Genomic DNA, 18252 nt, shown 5'->3' on the forward strand with positions numbered 1-18252 from the left:
AAAACCGGAGTTCGAGGAAGAAAACCAGAGGCTGAGGAAGAAAACCAGGGTCCGAGGAACAAAACCAGAACCCGAGGAACAAAATGAGCTCTAGAGGAACAAAACCAGATTTCGAGGAAGAAAATGGGAAACCGAGGAAGAAAACGAGAACTCGCGGAACAAAACGACTGCCCGAGGAGTTAAACCAGAGTCCGACGAACACAGTCAGAGCCCGAGGAAGAAAACGAGGGCCCTAGGAACCAAACCAGAGCCCGAGGAACAAAAACAGAGCCCGAGGAACAAAACCAGATCCTGAGGAACAAAACGAGAGCCCGAGGAACAAAAGGAGGGCCCGACGAAACAAACCAGAGCCCGAGGAAGAAAACCAGAGCCCAAGGAATGAAACCAGCCCTCGAGGAACAAAAGCAGGACCCAAGGAACAAAAGCAGAGCCTAAGGAACAAAACCAGAGTCCGAGGAACAAAACCAGGCCCACAGGAACAAAACAAGAGTTCGAGGAACAAAACCAGGGCCTGAGGAAGAAAACCAGATCCCGAGGAACAAAACCAAAGCCCGAGGAAAAAAACAGAGCCCCAGGAAAAAAACCAGAGCCCAAGGAAAAAAACCAGCCCTCGCGGAATAAAAGCAAGACCCAAGGAACAAAACCAGAGCCCTAGGAAGAAAACGGGAGCCTGAGGAACAAAAGGAGGGCCCGCGGAACAAAACCAGAGCCCGTGGAAATAGACCAGAGCCCGACGAACAAAACCATAATTCGAGGAACAAAAAGAGAGCCCGAGGAACAAAACCGGAGCCAAAGGAAGAAAACCAGAGCCGGAGGAACAAAACAAAAGCCTGAGGAAGAAAACCAGGGCCCGAGGAACAAAACCAGAGCCTGAGGAACCAAACCAGAGGCCGAGGACAAAAACCAGAGCCCGAAGAACAAAACCAGGGCCCGAGGAACAAAAGGAGTGCCCGAGGAAAAAAACCAGAGCCCGTGGAATTGAACTAGAGCCCGACGAAACAATCCAGGGCCCGCGGAACAAATCCAGAGCCCGAGGAATCAACCCCGAGCCCGAGGAACAAAACCAGGGCCCAAAGAACATAACCAGAGCCCGAAGAAGAAAACCAGAGCCCGAGGAACAAAACCAGCCCTCGAGGAACAAAAAAGGACCCGAGGAACAAAACCAGAGCCTAAGGAACAAAACCATAGTTTTAGGAACACAACTAGAGCCCGAGGAACAAAACCAGAGCCCGAGGAAGGAAGCCAGAGGTCGAGGAACAAAAACAGAGCCCGAGGAACAAAACCAAAGCCTGAGGAAATAAACCAGAACCCGAGGAACAAAACCAGATCCTGAGGAGAAAAACGAGAGCCCGAGAAACAAAAGGAGGGCCCGAGGAAAAAAACAAGAGCCCGTGGAAATGAACCAGAGCCAGACGAAACAAACCAGAGCCTGAGGAACAAAACCAGAGTCCAAGGAACGAAATCAGCCGTCGAGGAACAAAAGCAGGACCCGAGGAACAAAATCAGACCCGAAGGAACAAAACCAGAGACCAAGGAAATAAACCAGAGTTCGAGGAACAAAAACCAGAGCCCGAGGAACAAAACCAGAGCCCGAGGAAAAAAACGAGAGCCCGAGGAACAAAAGGAGGGCCCGAGGAACAAAACCAGAGCCCATGGAACTACACCAGAGACCGACGAACAAAACCATAGTTCGAGAAACAAAAAGAGAGCCCGAGGAACAAAACCGGAGCCAAAGGAAGAAAACCAGAGTCCGAGGAACAAAACAAAAGCCCGAGGAAGAAAACCAGGGCCCGAGGAACAAAACCAGAGCCTGAGGAGAAAAACAAGAGCCCGAGGAACAAAAGGAGGGCCTGAGGAAAAAAACCAGAGCCCGTGGAACTAAACCAGAGACCGACGAAACAAACCAGGGCCCGAGGAAACAAACCCGGGCCCGAGGAACAAAACCAGGTCCCGAAGAAACGAACCAGAGCCCGAGGAAGAAAACCAGAGCCCAGGGAAAAAAACCGGCCCTCGAGGAACAAAACCAGGACCCAAGGAACAAAACCAGAGCCTGAGGAAGAAAACGAGAGCCCGAGGAACAAAAGGAGGGCCCGAGGAACAAAACCAGAGCCCGTGGAACGAAACCAGAGCCCGATGAACAAAACCATAGTTCGAGGAACAAAAACAGAGCCCGAGAAACAAAACCAGAGCCTGAGGAACTAAACCAGAGCCGGAGGACGAAAACCAGAGCCCGAAGAACAAAACCAGGGCCCCAGGAACAAAACCAGGGCCCGAGGAAGAAAACCAGATCCCAAGGAACAAAACCAAAGACCGAGGATAAAACCAGGGCCCGAGGAACAAAACCAGAGCCTGCGGAACAAAACGAGAAGCTCAGGAACAAAAGGGGGGTCCGAGGAAAAAAACCAGAGCCCGTGGAAATGAACCTGAGCCTGACGAAACAAACCAGAGCTCGAGGAAGAAAACAAGAACCCGAGGAAGAAAACGAGAACCCGAGGAAGAAAACGAGTGCCCGTGGAAATAAACCAGAGCCCGAGGAAATAAACCAGAGCCCGAGGAACAAAACCAGAGCCCGAGGAATTAAACCAGAGCTCGAGGAAAAAAAACAGAGCCAGAGGAAAAAAACCAGAGCCTGAGGAAAAAAATGAGAGCGGGAGGAACAAAACCAGAGATGGAGGAACAAAACCAGAGGCCGAGGAAAAAAACAAGAACCCTTGGAAAATAAACCAGAGCCCGAGGAAGAAAAACAGAGCCCGAGGAAAAAAAAACCAGAGCCCGAGGAACAAAACCAGCCCTCGAGGAACAAAACCACAGCCCGAGCAACAAAACCAGAGCCTGAGGAACAAAACCAGGGCCCGAGGAACCAAATCACAGCCCGAGGAACAAAACCAGAGGCCGTGGAAATAAACCGGAGCCCGAGGAAGAAAACCAGAGGCTGAGGAAAAAAACCAGAACCATTGGAAAATAAACCAGAGCCCGAGGAACAAAAACAGAGCCCGAGGAACAAAACAAGAGCCCGAGGAACAAAACCAGCCCTCGAGGAACAAAACCACAGCCCTAGGAACAAAACCAGAGCCCGAGGAACAAAACCAGGGCCCTAGGAACCAAATCACAGCCCAAGGAACAAAACCAGAGGCCGTGGAAATAAACCGGAGCCTGAGGAACAAAACCGGAGTTCGAGGAAGAAAACCAGAGGCTGAGGAAGAAAACCAGGGTCCGAGGAACAAAACCAGAACCCGAGGAACAAAATGAGCTCTAGAGGAACAAAACCAGATTTCGAGGAAGAAAATGGGAAACCGAGGAAGAAAACGAGAACTCGCGGAACAAAACGACTGCCCGAGGAGTTAAACCAGAGTCCGACGAACACAGTCAGAGCCCGAGGAAGAAAACGAGGGCCCTAGGAACCAAACCAGAGCCCGAGGAACAAAAACAGAGCCCGAGGAACAAAACCAGATCCTGAGGAACAAAACGAGAGCCCGAGGAACAAAAGGAGGGCCCGACGAAACAAACCAGAGCCCGAGGAAGAAAACCAGAGCCCAAGGAATGAAACCAGCCCTCGAGGAACAAAAGCAGGACCCAAGGAACAAAACCAGAGCCTAAGGAAGAAAACGAGAGTCCGAGGAACAAAACCAGGCCCACAGGAACAAAACAAGAGTTCGAGGAACAAAACCAGGGCCCGAGGAAGAAAACCAGATCCCGAGGAACAAAACCAAAGCCCGAGGAAAAAAACAGAGCCCCAGGAAATAAACCAGAGCCCAAGGAAAAAAACCAGCCCTCGCGGAATAAAAGCAAGACCCAAGGAACAAAACCAGAGCCCTAGGAAGAAAACGGGAGCCTGAGGAACAAAAGGAGGGCCCGCGGAACAAACCAGAGCCCGAGGAAGAAAACTAGAGCCCAAGGAATGAAACCAGCCCTCGAGGAACAAAACCGGAGCCAAAGGAACAAAACCAGAGCCTAAGGAACAAAACCAGAGTCCGAGGAACAAAACCAGGCCCACAGGAACAAAACAAGAGTTCGAGGAACAAAACCAGGGCCCGAGGAAGAAAACCAGATCCCGAGGAACAAAACCAAAGCCCGAGGAAAAAAACAGAGCCCCAGGAAAAAAACCAGAGCCCAAGGAAAAAAACCAGCCCTCGCGGAATAAAAGCAAGACCCAAGGAACAAAACCAGAGCCCTAGGAAGAAAACGGGAGCCTGAGGAACAAAAGGAGGGCCCGCGGAACAAAACCAGAGCCCGTGGAAATAGACCAGAGCCCGACGAACAAAACCATAATTCGAGGAACAAAAAGAGAGCCCGAGGAACAAAACCGGAGCCAAAGAAAGAAAACCAGAGCCGGAGGAACAAAACAAAAGCCTGAGGAAGAAAACCAGGGCCCGAGGAACAAAACCAGAGCCTGAGGAACCAAACCAGAGGCCGAGGACAAAAACCAGAGCCCGAAGAACAAAACCAGGGCCCGAGGAACAAAAGGAGTGCCCGAGGAAAAAAACCAGAGCCCGTGGAATTGAACTAGAGCCCGACGAAACAATCCAGGGCCCGCGGAACAAATCCAGAGCCCGAGGAATCAACCCCGAGCCCGAGGAACAAAACCAGGGCCCAAAGAACATAACCAGAGCCCGAAGAAGAAAACCAGAGCCCGAGGAACAAAACCAGCCCTCGAGGAACAAAAAAGGACCCGAGGAACAAAACCAGAGCCTAAGGAACAAAACCATAGTTTTAGGAACACAACTAGAGCCCGAGGAAGGAAGCCAGAGGTCGAGGAACAAAAACAGAGCCCGAGGAACAAAACCAAAGCCTGAGGAAATAAACCAGAACCCGAGGAACAAAACCAGATCCTGAGGAGAAAAACGAGAGCCCGAGAAACAAAAGGAGGGCCCGAGGAAAAAAACAAGAGCCCGTGGAAATGAACCAGAGCCCGACGAAACAAACCAGAGCCTGAGGAACAAAACCAGAGTCCAAGGAACGAAATCAGCCGTCGAGGAACAAAAGCAGGACCCGAGGAACAAAATCAGACCCGAAGGAACAAAACCAGAGACCAAGGAAATAAACCAGAGTTCGAGGAACAAAAACCAGAGCCCGAGGAACAAAACCAGAGCCCGAGGAAAAAAACGAGAGCCCGAGGAACAAAAGGAGGGCCCGAGGAACAAAACCAGAGCCCATGGAACTACACCAGAGACGGACGAACAAAACCATAGTTCGAGAAACAAAAAGAGAGCCCGAGGAACAAAACCGGAGCCAAAGGAAGAAAACCAGAGTCCGAGGAACAAAACAAAAGCCCGAGGAAGAAAACCAGGGCCCGAGGAACAAAACCAGAGCCTGAGGAGAAAAACAAGAGCCCGAGGAACAAAAGGAGGGCCCGAGGAAAAAAACCAGAGCCCGTGGAACTAAACCAGAGACCGACGAAACAAACCAGGGCCCGAGGAAACAAACCCGGGCCCGAGGAACAAAACCAGGTCCCGAAGAAACGAACCAGAGCCCGAGGAAGAAAACCAGAGCCCAGGGAAAAAAACCGGCCCTCGAGGAACAAAACCAGGACCCAAGGAACAAAACCAGAGCCTGAGGAAGAAAACGAGAGCCCGAGGAACAAAAGGAGGGCCCGAGGAACAAAACCAGAGCCCGTGGAACGAAACCAGAGCCCGATGAACAAAACCATAGTTCGAGGAACAAAAACAGAGCCCGAGAAACAAAACCAGAGCCTGAGGAACTAAACCAGAGCCGGAGGACGAAAACCAGAGCCCGAAGAACAAAACCAGGGCCCCAGGAACAAAACCAGGGCCCGAGGAAGAAAACCAGATCCCAAGGAACAAAACCAAAGACCGAGGATAAAACCAGGGCCCGAGGAACAAAACCAGAGCCTGCGGAACAAAACGAGAAGCTCAGGAACAAAAGGGGGGTCCGAGGAAAAAAACCAGAGCCCGTGGAAATGAACCTGAGCCTGACGAAACAAACCAGAGCTCGAGGAAGAAAACAAGAACCCAAGGAAGAAAACGAGAACCCGAGGAAGAAAACGAGTGCCCGTGGAAATAAACCAGAGCACGAGGAAATAAACCAGAGCCCGAGGAACAAAACCAGAGCCCGAGGAATTAAACCAGAGCTCGAGGAAAAAAACCAGAGCCAGAGGAAAAAAACCAGAGCCTGAGGAAAAAAATGAGAGCGCGAGGAACAAAACCAGAGATGGAGGAACAAAACCAGAGGCCGAGGAAAAAAACAAGAACCCTTGGAAAATAAACCAGAGCCCGAGGAAGAAAAACAGAGCCCGAGGAAAAAAAAACCAGAGCCCGAGGAACAAAACCAGCCCTCGAGGAACAAAACCACAGCCCGAGCAACAAAACCAGAGCCTGAGGAACAAAACCAGGGCCCGAGGAACCAAATCACAGCCCGAGGAACAAAACCAGAGGCCGTGGAAATAAACCGGAGCCCGAGGAAGAAAACCAGAGGCTGAGGAAAAAAACCAGAACCATTGGAAAATAAACCAGAGCCCGAGGAACAAAAACAGAGCCCGAGGAACAAAACAAGAGCCCGAGGAACAAAACCAGCCCTCGAGGAACAAAACCACAGCCCTAGGAACAAAACCAGAGCCCGAGGAACAAAACCAGGGCCCTAGGAACCAAATCACAGCCCAAGGAACAAAACCAGAGGCCGTGGAAATAAACCGGAGCCTGAGGAACAAAACCGGAGTTCGAGGAAGAAAACCAGAGGCTGAGGAAGAAAACCAGGGTCCGAGGAACAAAACCAGAACCCGAGGAACAAAATGAGCTCTAGAGGAACAAAACCAGATTTCGAGGAAGAAAATGGGAAACCGAGGAAGAAAACGAGAACTCGCGGAACAAAACGACTGCCCGAGGAGTTAAACCAGAGTCCGACGAACACAGTCAGAGCCCGAGGAAGAAAACGAGGGCCCTAGGAACCAAACCAGAGCCCGAGGAACAAAAACAGAGCCCGAGGAACAAAACCAGATCCTGAGGAACAAAACGAGAGCCCGAGGAACAAAAGGAGGGCCCGACGAAACAAACCAGAGCCCGAGGAAGAAAACCAGAGCCCAAGGAATGAAACCAGCCCTCGAGGAACAAAAGCAGGACCCAAGGAACAAAAGCAGAGCCTAAGGAACAAAACCAGAGTCCGAGGAACAAAACCAGGCCCCCAGGAACAAAACAAGAGTTCGAGGAACAAAACCAGGGCCCGAGGAAGAAAACCAGATCCCGAGGAACAAAACCAAAGCCCGAGGAAAAAAACAGAGCCCCAGGAAAAAAACCAGAGCCCAAGGAAAAAAACCAGCCCTCGCGGAATAAAAGCAAGACCCAAGGAACAAAACCAGAGCCCTAGGAAGAAAACGGGAGCCTGAGGAACAAAAGGAGGGCCCGCGGAACAAAACCAGAGCCCGTGGAAATAGACCAGAGCCCGACGAACAAAACCATAATTCGAGGAACAAAAAGAGAGCCCGAGGAACAAAACCGGAGCCAAAGGAAGAAAACCAGAGCCGGAGGAACAAAACAAAAGCCTGAGGAAGAAAACCAGGGCCCGAGGAACAAAACCAGAGCCTGAGGAACCAAACCAGAGGCCGAGGACAAAAACCAGAGCCCGAAGAACAAAACCAGGGCCCGAGGAACAAAAGGAGTGCCCGAGGAAAAAAACCAGAGCCCGTGGAATTGAACTAGAGCCCGACGAAACAATCCAGGGCCCGCGGAACAAATCCAGAGCCCGAGGAATCAACCCCGAGCCCGAGGAACAAAACCAGGGCCCAAAGAACATAACCAGAGCCCGAAGAAGAAAACCAGAGCCCGAGGAACAAAACCAGCCCTCGAGGAACAAAAAAGGACCCGAGGAACAAAACCAGAGCCTAAGGAACAAAACCATAGTTTTAGGAACACAACTAGAGCCCGAGGAAGGAAGCCAGAGGTCGAGGAACAAAAACAGAGCCCGAGGAACAAAACCAAAGCCTGAGGAAATAAACCAGAACCCGAGGAACAAAACCAGATCCTGAGGAGAAAAACGAGAGCCCGAGAAACAAAAGGAGGGCCCGAGGAAAAAAACAAGAGCCCGTGGAAATGAACCAGAGCCCGACGAAACAAACCAGAGCCTGAGGAACAAAACCAGAGTCCAAGGAACGAAATCAGCCGTCGAGGAACAAAAGCAGGACCCGAGGAACAAAATCAGACCCGAAGGAACAAAACCAGAGACCAAGGAAATAAACCAGAGTTCGAGGAACAAAAACCAGAGCCCGAGGAACAAAACCAGAGCCCGAGGAAAAAAACGAGAGCCCGAGGAACAAAAGGAGGGCCCGAGGAACAAAACCAGAGCCCATGGAACTACACCAGAGACCGACGAACAAAACCATAGTTCGAGAAACAAAAAGAGAGCCCGAGGAACAAAACCGGAGCCAAAGGAAGAAAACCAGAGTCCGAGGAACAAAACAAAAGCCCGAGGAAGAAAACCAGGGCCCGAGGAACAAAACCAGAGCCTGAGGAGAAAAACAAGAGCCCGAGGAACAAAAGGAGGGCCCGAGGAACAAAACCAGAGCCCGTGGAACTAAACCAGAGACCGACGAAACAAACCAGGGCCCGAGGAAACAAACCCGGGCCCGAGGAACAAAACCAGGTCCCGAAGAAACGAACCAGAGCCCGAGGAAGAAAACCAGAGCCCAGGGAAAAAAACCGGCCCTCGAGGAACAAAACCAGGACCCAAGGAACAAAACCAGAGCCTGAGGAAGAAAACGAGAGCCCGAGGAACAAAAGGAGGGCCCGAGGAACAAAACCAGAGCCCGTGGAACGAAACCAGAGCCCGATGAACAAAACCATAGTTCGAGGAACAAAAACAGAGCCCGAGAAACAAAACCAGAGCCTGAGGAACTAAACCAGAGCCGGAGGACGAAAACCAGAGCCCGAAGAACAAAACCAGGGCCCCAGGAACAAAACCAGGGCCCGAGGAAGAAAACCAGATCCCAAGGAACAAAACCAAAGACCGAGGATAAAACCAGGGCCCGAGGAACAAAACCAGAGCCTGCGGAACAAAACGAGAAGCTCAGGAACAAAAGGGGGGTCCGAGGAAAAAAACCAGAGCCCGTGGAAATGAACCTGAGCCTGACGAAACAAACCAGAGCTCGAGGAAGAAAACAAGAACCCAAGGAAGAAAACGAGAACCCGAGGAAGAAAACGAGTGCCCGTGGAAATAAACCAGAGCACGAGGAAATAAACCAGAGCCCGAGGAACAAAACCAGAGCCCGAGGAATTAAACCAGAGCTCGAGGAAAAAAACCAGAGCCAGAGGAAAAAAACCAGAGCCTGAGGAAAAAAATGAGAGCGCGAGGAACAAAACCAGAGATGGAGGAACAAAACCAGAGGCCGAGGAAAAAAACAAGAACCCTTGGAAAATAAACCAGAGCCCGAGGAAGAAAAACAGAGCCCGAGGAAAAAAAAACCAGAGCCCGAGGAACAAAACCAGCCCTCGAGGAACAAAACCACAGCCCGAGCAACAAAACCAGAGCCTGAGGAACAAAACCAGGGCCCGAGGAACCAAATCACAGCCCGAGGAACAAAACCAGAGGCCGTGGAAATAAACCGGAGCCCGAGGAAGAAAACCAGAGGCTGAGGAAAAAAAACAGAACCATTGGAAAATAAACCAGAGCCCGAGGAACAAAAACAGAGCCCGAGGAACAAAACAAGAGCCCGAGGAACAAAACCAGCCCTCGAGGAACAAAACCACAGCCCTAGGAACAAAACCAGAGCCCGAGGAACAAAACCAGGGCCCTAGGAACCAAATCACAGCCCAAGGAACAAAACCAGAGGCCGTGGAAATAAACCGGAGCCTGAGGAACAAAACCGGAGTTCGAGGAAGAAAACCAGAGGCTGAGGAAGAAAACCAGGGTCCGAGGAACAAAACCAGAACCCGAGGAACAAAATGAGCTCTAGAGGAACAAAACCAGATTTCGAGGAAGAAAATGGGAAACCGAGGAAGAAAACGAGAACTCGCGGAACAAAACGACTGCCCGAGGAGTTAAACCAGAGTCCGACGAACACAGTCAGAGCCCGAGGAAGAAAACGAGGGCCCTAGGAACCAAACCAGAGCCCGAGGAACAAAAACAGAGCCCGAGGAACAAAACCAGATCCTGAGGAACAAAACGAGAGCCCGAGGAACAAAAGGAGGGCCCGACGAAACAAACCAGAGCCCGAGGAAGAAAACCAGAGCCCAAGGAATGAAACCAGCCCTCGAGGAACAAAAGCAGGACCCAAGGAACAAAACCAGAGCCTAAGGAACAAAACCAGAGTCCGAGGAACAAAACCAGGCCCACAGGAACAAAACAAGAGTTCGAGGAACAAAACCAGGGCCTGAGGAAGAAAACCAGATCCCGAGGAACAAAACCAAAGCCCGAGGAAAAAAACAGAGCCCCAGGAAAAAAACCAGAGCCCAAGGAAAAAAACCAGCCCTCGCGGAATAAAAGCAAGACCCAAGGAACAAAACCAGAGCCCTAGGAAGAAAACGGGAGCCTGAGGAACAAAAGGAGGGCCCGCGGAACAAAACCAGAGCCCGTGGAAATAGACCAGAGCCCGACGAACAAAACCATAATTCGAGGAACAAAAAGAGAGCCCGAGGAACAAAACCGGAGCCAAAGGAAGAAAACCAGAGCCGGAGGAACAAAACAAAAGCCTGAGGAAGAAAACCAGGGCCCGAGGAACAAAACCAGAGCCTGAGGAACCAAACCAGAGGCCGAGGACAAAAACCAGAGCCCGAAGAACAAAACCAGGGCCCGAGGAACAAAAGGAGTGCCCGAGGAAAAAAACCAGAGCCCGTGGAATTGAACTAGAGCCCGACGAAACAATCCAGGGCCCGCGGAACAAATCCAGAGCCCGAGGAATCAACCCCGAGCCCGAGGAACAAAACCAGGGCCCAAAGAACATAACCAGAGCCCGAAGAAGAAAACCAGAGCCCGAGGAACAAAACCAGCCCTCGAGGAACAAAAAAGGACCCGAGGAACAAAACCAGAGCCTAAGGAACAAAACCATAGTTTTAGGAACACAACTAGAGCCCGAGGAACAAAACCAGAGCCCGAGGAAGGAAGCCAGAGGTCGAGGAACAAAAACAGAGCCCGAGGAACAAAACCAAAGCCTGAGGAAATAAACCAGAACCCGAGGAACAAAACCAGATCCTGAGGAGAAAAACGAGAGCCCGAGAAACAAAAGGAGGGCCCGAGGAAAAAAACAAGAGCCCGTGGAAATGAACCAGAGCCCGACGAAACAAACCAGAGCCTGAGGAACAAAACCAGAGTTCAAGGAACGAAATCAGCCGTCGAGGAACAAAAGCAGGACCCGAGGAACAAAATCAGACCCGAAGGAACAAAACCAGAGACCAAGGAAATAAACCAGAGTTCGAGGAACAAAAACCAGAGCCCGAGGAACAAAACCAGAGCCCGAGGAAAAAAACGAGAGCCCGAGGAACAAAAGGAGGGCCCGAGGAACAAAACCAGAGCCCATGGAACTACACCAGAGACCGACGAACAAAACCATAGTTCGAGAAACAAAAAGAGAGCCCGAGGATCAAAACCGGAGCCAAAGGAAGAAAACCAGAGTCCGAGGAACAAAACAAAAGCCCGAGGAAGAAAACCAGGGCCCGAGGAACAAAACCAGAGCCTGAGGAGAAAAACAAGAGCCCGAGGAACAAAAGGAGGGCCTGAGGAAAAAAACCAGAGCCCGTGGAACTAAACCAGAGACCGACGAAACAAACCAGGGCCCGAGGAAACAAACCCGGGCCCGAGGAACAAAACCAGGTCCCGAAGAAACGAACCAGAGCCCGAGGAAGAAAACCAGAGCCCAGGGAAAAAAACCGGCCCTCGAGGAACAAAACCAGGACCCAAGGAACAAAACCAGAGCCTGAGGAAGAAAACGAGAGCCCGAGGAACAAAAGGAGGGCCCGAGGAACAAAACCAGAGCCCGTGGAACGAAACCAGAGCCCGATGAACAAAACCATAGTTCGAGGAACAAAAACAGAGCCCGAGAAACAAAACCAGAGCCTGAGGAACTAAACCAGAGCCGGAGGACGAAAACCAGAGCCCGAAGAACAAAACCAGGGCCCCAGGAACAAAACCAGGGCCCGAGGAAGAAAACCAGATCCCAAGGAACAAAACCAAAGACCGAGGATAAAACCAGGGCCCGAGGAACAAAACCAGAGCCTGCGGAACAAAACGAGAAGCTCAGGAACAAAAGGGGGGTCCGAGGAAAAAAACCAGAGCCCGTGGAAATGAACCTGAGCCTGACGAAACAAACCAGAGCTCGAGGAAGAAAACAAGAACCCGAGGAAGAAAACGAGAACCCGAGGAAGAAAACGAGTGCCCGTGGAAATAAACCAGAGCACGAGGAAATAAACCAGAGCCCGAGGAACAAAACCAGAGCCCGAGGAATTAAACCAGAGCTCGAGGAAAAAAACCAGAGCCAGAGGAAAAAAACCAGAGCCTGAGGAAAAAAATGAGAGCGGGAGGAACAAAACCAGAGATGGAGGAACAAAACCAGAGGCCGAGGAAAAAAACAAGAACCCTTGGAAAATAAACCAGAGCCCGAGGAAGAAAAACAGAGCCCGAGGAAAAAAAAACCAGAGCCCGAGGAACAAAACCAGCCCTCGAGGAACAAAACCACAGCCCGAGCAACAAAACCAGAGCCTGAGGAACAAAACCAGGGCCCGAGGAACCAAATCACAGCCCGAGGAACAAAACCAGAGGCCGTGGAAATAAACCGGAGCCCGAGGAAGAAAACCAGAGGCTGAGGAAAAAAAACAGAACCATTGGAAAATAAACCAGAGCCCGAGGAACAAAAACAGAGCCCGAGGAACAAAACAAGAGCCCGAGGAACAAAACCAGCCCTCGAGGAACAAAACCACAGCCCTAGGAACAAAACCAGAGCCCGAGGAACAAAACCAGGGCCCTAGGAACCAAATCACAGCCCAAGGAACAAAACCAGAGGCCGTGGAAATAAACCGGAGCCTGAGGAACAAAACCGGAGTTCGAGGAAGAAAACCAGAGGCTGAGGAAGAAAACCAGGGTCCGAGGAACAAAACCAGAACCCGAGGAACAAAATGAGCTCTAGAGGAACAAAACCAGATTTCGAGGAAGAAAATGGGAAACCGAGGAAGAAAACGAGAACTCGCGGAACAAAACGACTGCCCGAGGAGTTAAACCAGAGTCCGACGAACACAGTCAGAGCCCGAGGAAGAAAACGAGGGCCCTAGGAACCAAACCAGAGCCCGAGGAACAAAAACAGAGCCCGAGGAACAAAACCAGATCCTGAGGAACAAAACGAGAGCCCGAGGAACAAAAGGAGGGCCCGACGAAACAAACCAGAGCCCGAGGAAGAAAACCAGAGCCCAAGGAATGAAACCAGCCCTCGAGGAACAAAAGCAGGACCCAAGGAACAAAACCAGAGCCTAAGGAAGAAAACGAGAGTCCGAGGAACAAAACCAGGCCCACAGGAACAAAACAAGAGTTCGAGGAACAAAACCAGGGCCCGAGGAAGAAAACCAGATCCCGAGGAACAAAACCAAAGCCCGAGGAAAAAAACAGAGCCCCAGGAAATAAACCAGAGCCCAAGGAAAAAAACCAGCCCTCGCGGAATAAAAGCAAGACCCAAGGAACAAAACCAGAGCCCTAGGAAGAAAACGGGAGCCTGAGGAACAAAAGGAGGGCCCGCGGAACAAACCAGAGCCCGAGGAAGAAAACTAGAGCCCAAGGAATGAAACCAGCCCTCGAGGAACAAAACCGGAGCCAAAGGAACAAAACCAGAGCCTAAGGAACAAAACCAGAGTCCGAGGAATAAAACCAGGCCCACAGGAACAAAACAAGAGTTCGAGGAACAAAACCAGGGCCCGAGGAAGAAAACCAGATCCCGAGGAACAAAACCAAAGCCCGAGGAAAAAAACAGAGCCCCAGGAAAAAAACCAGAGCCCAAGGAAAAAAACCAGCCCTCGCGGAATAAAAGCAAGACCCAAGGAACAAAACCAGAGCCCTAGGAAGAAAACGGGAGCCTGAGGAACAAAAGGAGGGCCCGCGGAACAAAACCAGAGCCCGTGGAAATAGACCAGAGCCCGACGAACAAAACCATAATTCGAGGAACAAAAAGAGAGCCCGAGGAACAAAACCGGAGCCAAAGGAAGAAAACCAGAGCCGGAGGAACAAAACAAAAGCCTGAGGAAGAAAACCAGGGCCCGAGGAACAAAACCAGAGCCTGAGGAACCAAACCAGAGGCCGAGGACAAAAACCAGAGCCCGAAGAACAAAACCAGGGCCCGAGGAACAAAAGGAGTGCCCGAGGAAAAAAACCAGAGCCCGTGGAATTGAACTAGAGCCCGACGAAACAATCCAGGGCCCGCGGAACAAATCCAGAGCCCGAGGAATCAACCCCGAGCCCGAGGAACAAAACCAGGGCCCAAAGAACATAACCAGAGCCCGAAGAAGAAAACCAGAGCCCGAGGAACAAAACCAGCCCTCGAGGAACAAAAAAGGACCCGAGGAACAAAACCAGAGCCTAAGGAACAAAACCATAGTTTTAGGAACACAACTAGAGCCCGAGGAAGGAAGCCAGAGGTCGAGGAACAAAAACAGAGCCCGAGGAACAAAACCAAAGCCTGAGGAAATAAACCAGAACCCGAGGAACAAAACCAGATCCTGAGGAGAAAAACGAGAGCCCGAGAAACAAAAGGAGGGCCCGAGGAAAAAAACAAGAGCCCGTGGAAATGAACCAGAGCCCGACGAAACAAACCAGAGCCTGAGGAACAAAACCAGAGTCCAAGGAACGAAATCAGCCGTCGAGGAACAAAAGCAGGACCCGAGGAACAAAATCAGACCCGAAGGAACAAAACCAGAGACCAAGGAAATAAACCAGAGTTCGAGGAACAAAAACCAGAGCCCGAGGAACAAAACCAGAGCCCGAGGAAAAAAACGAGAGCCCGAGGAACAAAAGGAGGGCCCGAGGAACAAAACCAGAGCCCATGGAACTACACCAGAGACCGACGAACAAAACCATAGTTCGAGAAACAAAAAGAGAGCCCGAGGAACAAAACCGGAGCCAAAGGAAGAAAACCAGAGTCCGAGGAACAAAACAAAAGCCCGAGGAAGAAAACCAGGGCCCGAGGAACAAAACCAGAGCCTGAGGAGAAAAACAAGAGCCCGAGGAACAAAAGGAGGGCCCGAGGAACAAAACCAGAGCCCGTGGAACTAAACCAGAGACCGACGAAACAAACCAGGGCCCGAGGAAACAAACCCGGGCCCGAGGAACAAAACCAGGTCCCGAAGAAATGAACCAGAGCCCGAGGAAGAAAACCAGAGCCCAGGGAAAAAAACCGGCCCTCGAGGAACAAAACCAGGACCCGAGGAACAAAACCAGAGCCTGAGGAAGAAAACGAGAGCCCGAGGAACAAAAGGAGGGCCCGAGGAACAAAACCAGAGCCCGTGGAACGAAACCAGAGCCCGATGAACAAAACCATAGTTCGAGGAACAAAAACAGAGCCCGAGAAACAAAACCAGAGCCTGAGGAACTAAACCAGAGCCGGAGGACGAAAACCAGAGCCCGAAGAACAAAACCAGGGCCCCAGGAACAAAACCAGGGCCCGAGGAAGAAAACCAGATCCCAAGGAACAAAACCAAAGACCGAGGATAAAACCAGGGCCCGAGGAACAAAACCAGAGCCTGCGGAACAAAACGAGAACCTCAGGAACAAAAGGGGGGTCCGAGGAAAAAAACCAGAGCCCGTGGAAATGAACCTGAGCCTGACGAAACAAACCAGAGCTCGAGGAAGAAAACAAGAACCCAAGGAAGAAAACGAGAACCCGAGGAAGAAAACGAGTGCCCGTGGAAATAAACCAGAGCACGAGGAAATAAACCAGAGCCCGAGGAACAAAACCAGAGCCCGAGGAATTAAACCAGAGCTCGAGGAAAAAAACCAGAGCCAGAGGAAAAAAACCAGAGCCTGAGGAAAAAAATGAGAGCGCGAGGAACAAAACCAGAGATGGAGGAACAAAACCAGAGGCCGAGGAAAAAAACAAGAACCCTTGGAAAATAAACCAGAGCCCGAGGAAGAAAAACAGAGCCCGAGGAAAAAAAAACCAGAGCCCGAGGAACAAAACCAGCCCTCGAGGAACAAAACCACAGCCCGAGCAACAAAACCAGAGCCTGAGGAACAAAACCAGGGCCCGAGGAACCAAATCACAGCCCGAGGAACAAAACCAGAGGCCGTGGAAATAAACCGGAGCCCGAGGAAGAAAACCAGAGGCTGAGGAAAAAAACCAGAACCATTGGAAAATAAACCAGAGCCCGAGGAACAAAAACAGAGCCCGAGGAACAAAACAAGAGCCCGAGGAACAAAACCAGCCCTCGAGGAACAAAACCACAGCCCTAGGAACAAAACCAGAGCCCGAGGAACAAAACCAGGGCCCTAGGAACCAAATCACAGCCCAAGGAACAAAACCAGAGGCCGTGGAAATAAACCGGAGCCTGAGGAACAAAACCGGAGTTCGAGGAAGAAAACCAGAGGCTGAGGAAGAAAACCAGGGTCCGAGGAACAAAACCAGAACCCGAGGAACAAAATGAGCTCTAGAGGAACAAAACCAGATTTCGAGGAAGAAAATGGGAAACCGAGGAAGAAAACGAGAACTCGCGGAACAAAACGACTGCCCGAGGAGTTAAACCAGAGTCCGACGAACACAGTCAGAGCCCGAGGAAGAAAACGAGGGCCCTAGGAACCAAACCAGAGCCCGAGGAACAAAAACAGAGCCCGAGGAACAAAACCAGATCCTGAGGAACAAAACGAGAGCCCGAGGAACAAAAGGAGGGCCCGACGAAACAAACCAGAGCCCGAGGAAGAAAACCAGAGCCCAAGGAATGAAACCAGCCCTCGAGGAACAAAAGCAGGACCCAAGGAACAAAACCAGAGCCTAAGGAACAAAACCAGAGTCCGAGGAACAAAACCAGGCCCACAGGAACAAAACAAGAGTTCGAGGAACAAAACCAGGGCCCGAGGAAGAAAACCAGATCCCGAGGAACAAAACCAAAGCCCGAGGAAAAAAACAGAGCCCCAGGAAAAAAACCAGAGCCCAAGGAAAAAAACCAGCCCTCGCGGAATAAAAGCAAGACCCAAGGAACAAAACCAGAGCCCTAGGAAGAAAACGGGAGCCTGAGGAACAAAAGGAGGGCCCGCGGAACAAAACCAGAGCCCGTGGAAATAGACCAGAGCCCGACGAACAAAACCATAATTCGAGGAACAAAAAGAGAGCCCGAGGAACAAAACCGGAGCCAAAGGAAGAAAACCAGAGCCGGAGGAACAAAACAAAAGCCTGAGGAAGAAAACCAGGGCCCGAGGAACAAAACCAGAGCCTGAGGAACCAAACCAGAGGCCGAGGACAAAAACCAGAGCCCGAAGAACAAAACCAGGGCCCGAGGAACAAAAGGAGTGCCCGAGGAAAAAAACCAGAGCCCGTGGAATTGAACTAGAGCCCGACGAAACAATCCAGGGCCCGCGGAACAAATCCAGAGCCCGAGGAATCAACCCCGAGCCCGAGGAACAAAACCAGGGCCCAAAGAACATAACCAGAGCCCGAAGAAGAAAACCAGAGCCCGAGGAACAAAACCAGCCCTCGAGGAACAAAAAAGGACCCGAGGAACAAAACCAGAGCCTAAGGAACAAAACCATAGTTTTAGGAACACAACTAGAGCCCGAGGAAGGAAGCCAGAGGTCGAGGAACAAAAACAGAGCCCGAGGAACAAAACCAAAGCCTGAGGAAATAAACCAGAACCCGAGGAACAAAACCAGATCCTGAGGAGAAAAACGAGAGCCCGAGAAACAAAAGGAGGGCCCGAGGAAAAAAACAAGAGCCCGTGGAAATGAACCAGAGCCCGACGAAACAAACCAGAGCCTGAGGAACAAAACCAGAGTCCAAGGAACGAAATCAGCCGTCGAGGAACAAAAGCAGGACCCGAGGAACAAAATCAGACCCGAAGGAACAAAACCAGAGACCAAGGAAATAAACCAGAGTTCGAGGAACAAAAACCAGAGCCCGAGGAACAAAACCAGAGCCCGAGGAAAAAAACGAGAGCCCGAGGAACAAAAGGAGGGCCCGAGGAACAAAACCAGAGCCCATGGAACTACACCAGAGACCGACGAACAAAACCATAGTTCGAGAAACAAAAAGAGAGCCCGAGGAACAAAACCGGAGCCAAAGGAAGAAAACCAGAGTCCGAGGAACAAAACAAAAGCCCGAGGAAGAAAACCAGGGCCCGAGGAACAAAACCA

The sequence above is a fragment of the Calonectris borealis genome, unplaced genomic scaffold (assembly GCF_964195595.1).
Source record: "Calonectris borealis unplaced genomic scaffold, bCalBor7.hap1.2 HAP1_SCAFFOLD_88, whole genome shotgun sequence".
NCBI lineage: Eukaryota > Metazoa > Chordata > Aves > Procellariiformes > Procellariidae > Calonectris > Calonectris borealis.